Source organism: Eurosta solidaginis, chromosome 1 (genome assembly GCF_040869045.1).
Source record: "Eurosta solidaginis isolate ZX-2024a chromosome 1, ASM4086904v1, whole genome shotgun sequence".
Taxonomy (NCBI): domain Eukaryota; kingdom Metazoa; phylum Arthropoda; class Insecta; order Diptera; family Tephritidae; genus Eurosta; species Eurosta solidaginis.
In genome coordinates, this window is record NC_090319.1 from 7,564,972 (window position 1) to 7,570,971 (window position 6,000).

A 6,000-nucleotide genomic window follows, 5' to 3' on the forward strand; every position below is an offset into this window, starting at 1 on the left:
ATCTAAATATCGTCAGCTTTTGTTGTTGGTTTTGGGAGATTTTCTTGTTGTTGATTGTGGCAGCTGCGCGGAACCGCACCAACCCGCACAACTCCTTCGCTAGCATAAGAATACTGCATCGTTTCAAAATAACAATAATCATCGAACTAAGTTTATGTAAAAAACCAACAAAAACAACTACAACATAAGCATCAACATCAACAACACTTTGGTATTGAGTTCGACAACGCGGACAGCGCGCAAAGTTGGGGCGCGAATATCAAATAATAAGTCAACATTCCAAGGCGTGTTAAAAGATGCCTCGATTAAATGCCACAATTGTGAAGAATATTGTTATTAATGTAAGTATTTATGTTGCATATACCACTCGGCTACTCTCCGCTGTTATGTGCCTTTCTACCAAAGCCTCTATTGAATAAAGCGAAGCAAATTAAAACAAGGTTTATATTTAAATGCTAGAAAGTGACCTATTTGGCATCGTGGTGTAGCTGTTTGTCCTACCTGTCAAAGTTCCACGGTTCGAAACCTACTAAGCGGACATTATCAACGACGAAACAAAAAAATAATTTCATCCATCGCACTTTTAAGCATATGTCACGGCACCCGTCCTCCACGAGAAGTAATGCAGCCTTCTGACATGGAGTTTACAGATGTTGACTTGGAAACCGATTTCGTCTATCTTACAGCTAAGGGAATTTACCTGGAACTGAGCCAGACATGATAGTTGGTCTTGTCAGAAGTCGCTACACGAATTCCAAATGTGGTCAATGCAACGCTCCTTCTATATAGAGGAATGTGGGTAGAGTGAAGTCCTTGATGGGAATCCCTTTCTATATATTTGTGATGATAGCGTGGAGAGCTGTCTTCGAAATAAGCTAAATACATATCTTGAAAACTAAAGAGTTTAAAAATGTGTAAGTCATTTGTCACTTTAGAGGAGATGCTAGTGGCTGAAATCACAGGCTGATGGACTAGAAACAGTAGTTAATAAATTCCCCTAAGGCCCTCACGACTAGGTAGATCGCTTATGACCAAAGTCAATTAGCGATGGCTTCAGACGTCGATGTAATCAAGGCTATATCTTGTCCCTGTACAGTGCTACCAGGTCGTCCTTTTACATCACATCAATATGGTTTCCTTGAGCGATTTAACTCTGTCCCTAGTCGTAAAAGTTTAAATAAGATTACGTTGTGAGCTAGTCGTAGTAGTAAGCGCAAATTTATAAAAGACTACAGATATACCTTAGCATAAGCATACAAGCGTATTAGTGCCTATAAATGTGAGTAAATCATCATACAAGCATAATATTATAAAATTGGCACCATAAGAGCGTCAGAAGCGTGTTGCTGCAAATTTTATGATATTATAGATACATTTTTATACCTTTCATGAAAATGAAATGGTATATTAAGTTTGTCACGAATCTCAAAATTATAAGTCATTAAAAGTGGGGTTATCACCACTAAGAATACCGAATTTATTAGGCTGACAATCTGGTTTGATTTAGCCATGTTCTTCTGTCCGTATGTTCCTCTGTCTGTTTGAACGCAAACTAGTCCCTCCAGTTTTTCAGATAGCTTGATGAAATTTTGTCAGCGGGTATATTTTGGTGTCGGATTAGACATTTATCGGAATCATTAATAGCATTTATCCCCCATACAACCGATTTTTCAGAAAAGAAGCTTTTCGTAATTTCTGCCCTATTTTAACAGCTTAAAATTTTACCAAACGTTTATGTATAGGACGTAAATTGTAGTCTCAAAAAATTGTATAGGTCGGTGGTATATATAGCATAGATCCCATACAACCGATTGCACATATAAGGAGTATTTCGTAATTTCTGCCCCATTAAACAGCTAAAAGCATGAAAATTTATCAAATACTTACGTATACGTATATGACGTTGTTGAGATAAGTAATTCTGATGCGAATCACAAGGAATGTGAAACCTTGTATCCTCACACAATATACGGATCTATTTTTTATTTATCGAAAATATCACAAGAGTATGTACATCTGCTCTCCATACTTTATATATCTTATGCAGCCGATTATTCTGATATTACGAATGAGATAAGATTATTACTCAGCTCCATTCATGAAAGGTATGACTCCAAATCCCACTCCCATTCCCACTCAAACTCTCATTCCCACCTCCAAACCCACTCTCACGCTCATTTCCATTCTCACTCCCTCTTCAATTGGGGAGCATCAAGCACATGATCATTTTTCACCATTTATTATGATATGTAAATCCAACGGATTTTTAATCAAAAAAAAAAAAAAAATCAAATTAATTTTCTGAAGTGATATCTCAAGAAACCCAAGCACAGCCGACTTGTGGAGGATTCAGATGCCTGTAGATGCAGCCTTAGCAAATATATAGGCAGTAAGAAAACAGGCAAAAGTAATCTTTGGAGAGCGTTGACAAAAGCATAGACCACAAGTGAGAAAACAACGGTAACCAAAATACTATCAGATTTTAGCTTTGCTCCAAGTAATGACTCATGTGGGTATGTTTCAGAAGCCCGGGAAAAACTGTGGATGGTATTCATCTTACGTGTGTTTCGAACATAAGCAAATATTTATAATTCTGGTCATTGGGTATAAAACGGCATAAACTTAAGTAAAGGGATTTTAGTTAGTTTTTTTATTTATATTTTTTCATAATCTGTTTTTTGTTTATTGGCAGGTTGCAGCTAACGCCCCCACCGAAAAGAAACACAAAAATTTAATATAGTAAAAAAAAATATAGTTTACCGCTTCAACCTCTCTCTTGCCGAAGGTTTGTTCAATGTCTGCGTTTGGCAATCGGTATACTTCTCATCGACAGTTGAACTCCTACTACCAGACGCCTAGGCTGCTTGTAATGCGAAACGTTTAGTGTCGAAGTTAAGTACGAAAACGTATTTTCAATATCAAAATTATTGTTATTAACTGCAATCGATGCAATGAACGTTACCATAGACATTTGCTCCAACAGCTCATCCACCAATGTTTGAGTGAATGAAACGAACAGCAGATGTATGAGTACGAGTACGAATAATAGCAATGAATCAGCCAATATACCAGAAGATCAGACCATCACATGTACGTGTAAATACGCAAGTTTGTGTGCGTGTTTGTGTGTTGGATACTCTTTGCAACGACACTTAGTGCCTCTGGTACCACACCAAGTATTTATTGTGGTTACACTTATTGTTGTTGTTGTTGTTATGGTGGCACTTGTATGGGCTACAAGTGCACTTGGCTGCTTCCTTACCTCTCATAGTCCGCGCCTGCTAGGGAGTCAAGCGTTTCCATGTCATCGTCATTGTTGCTGTCATACAATTTCCAACAGCTCAGGTGGTTCAGCTGGTGGCAAAGTAACTGCTTTTTAGTGTAAGAGTTTGTATGTATGTGCAAGTGCTTTGTTTTTTACTGGTGTTGTTGTTAATCGTTTGAGTTAAATATTGGTCGCATGCTGTTTGGACGTTTTGCCATAGTTTGCTGTTGAGCAATTGCGTCGGTGGTTGCTGAGGTGGCGGCATCGCTTTAAAAATGAATAAGTGCTCATGTAATACTTGTACTTTTATTGGAATGCGGCAAGTGCAGCGTTGATTTTTGTGTTTTTTTGCCATCTGAAATAAATATCTGTTTTTAGACGGATTTAATGTCTGGTAACTGCTTGAACTTTACAGTGTGCAAAAATTGTGTAGGCACATCAGTATATAAAGGTAGTCGAAAAGAGCTTTTAAAGCTTAATGCCCTGTTTCACCATCAATGGAAAAATTGGAGCTCTGTGATATCCCCGCTCAAGTGTCATGAGTCTTTTAAGTTAAGCTAAACTGGCTAGATTTTAACAGTGCCTACAAAGATGCCGTAAAAATCTTCTCGATGACAACCAAGAAAAATACTCTTGGAAAAATGTGTTGACATTATATATGAAAGCTCGGTGGCCATTATTATATCTGCGGCTCTCTCAAGAAGATTAAGAGCATCGTGCTTTTTCGAGAAGCTCGGTGATTGTAAGGCCTAATCTAGCGGCAAATATAAGATAACACACTTTCTGCGCAGCGCCACAGAACCATTAACAGCTGCCAAATCTCCTGGTTGACCGCAAGTGCATGGAACCTTTAATTATTCATTAAATGGATAAATGTGGCTTCTAATTTGCCCAATTTTAATTTTAGGTATACGATAACAATATTCCCGCAGAGCTTCATATGGAATATGACTTCCTTGTCAAATTCTAAGTACACACGCATAGTCCACGCTATCGACATATAGATAGAAAAATGGACTGCGTGTTTCTGGATATAGATGGAGCGTTTTAAACGTCTATCCTATTGCCGTAATCGATTGGCTATTGAGTTTAAGGCTAAATTGGCGGCTTGGTAAGTTCGTGAAGTAACGTATAGTGGGAAAGCATGAAGTCTATAAGACTCCTATAACACTGTACGGATTCAGAGACACCCCGCAAGAATGTATATAGTCGCCTCTACCGTGAAACCTTAAGAAACTCAACTTAACTCAACGTTATAAAATATCATATTTCGTCGCACCTCTCTTGCACGCAGTGAGGCGCAAACTTTTGCTAGAAGTTGCTGAGTTGAGCCTTATGAAACATACTTAGGACAGAACCAGACTCCCTACACTCTTAAAGCTACCGTCCGCTTTTTCATTCCCATCCATTCCTATATGCCCTGGGACACAATATAGGTGTATGCTTCTCCCTGTCTCGATTCTTTCCAGGGACTGCTTACCACTTTAAGATGCTTTGCTATGCGAGATTATTGCCAGTTTGAGCTATTTTCTTGAAGTGTTTCTACTGCTTTGGTTACGGCTACTATTTCCGATTGAAAAACGCCCAGTATACCGCAGACCCTACATCTTCCGCTACTTTGGAGCCATCGGTGTGCACGTGTATCGTCTCTTCCGCCATTTTGGCTGCCTTGGCCAACTATCCACCACTATTGTGGCTCTAAGAGGCCCTTCGAAGCGATACGGAATCAGGTAGTATGTTCTTCCTGTAATTGATGATGCTATAATACTACGGCCTTATGGTATGCGCTCAAGCTGATCCGAGGCACTGACCTTCGTTGCAGTTGTTATCGGTTTGATATCGATCCTTCACTAAAAATCTACCGATTTTTTATCAAAAATTTATAGATTTATTGTCGAAAGTTTTCGATTTGTTATCGGTTCGTCATCGAAAAATTATCGATATGTTATCGAAAATTCATTGTTATGGTATCGAAAAGTGATGGATTTGTTATCGGAGTATTATCAGTTCGATGTTAGCAGATTATCGATCTGTTATCGACGACTTACCAGTTTCTTATGAAACATTTTTCGATAAAAGTTCAATAAAAAATTAATAACATATCTGTAACCCATCTATAGAAAGACGATAAATGAGCGCCAACATGCTCATAAAAACCGATAACCCATCGATTATTTTTTATAATAAGCCAAATTCGGTCGTTGTCGACAAGGACACGATTCCGGTAAAATAACCTCTCTGGTGAATTAAAAATATAAATTTTGGTCCTGTTTTATACATAAAATTAAGAACCATTAACAGTGTGTCACACTGTACAAACAATATGCGAGATATGCAAGTACAAAGAAATATTTTGGTATGTCATAATTTAAGTGCAAAAGCTGCCAATCAACTGTGGCAGATGTGCGGCAATAAACCGTTAATTTTACACTGAAACGTTTAAATGTTGTCGAGGTGCGAGTCAATGAATTTGATGCGTTTAAAACAAAAAAAGGGACAATAAGTTAAGCCGTAAATGTGAGTTATGTCATATTATTGTAATAATGTTTAAAACACGTGTTGCCGCCAAATTATACACGTAAACTAACTCAATGGAAACTATCTAATTATGTATATTAAAATTGCAAAAAACACATTTATTTTCAGCTTTCTCAACATTTAAACGATAATTCTAGCATCAATTTTGATGAGGAGCCTTTACGATGTTATGCGAATGTTACAAGCAAAGATTCAAC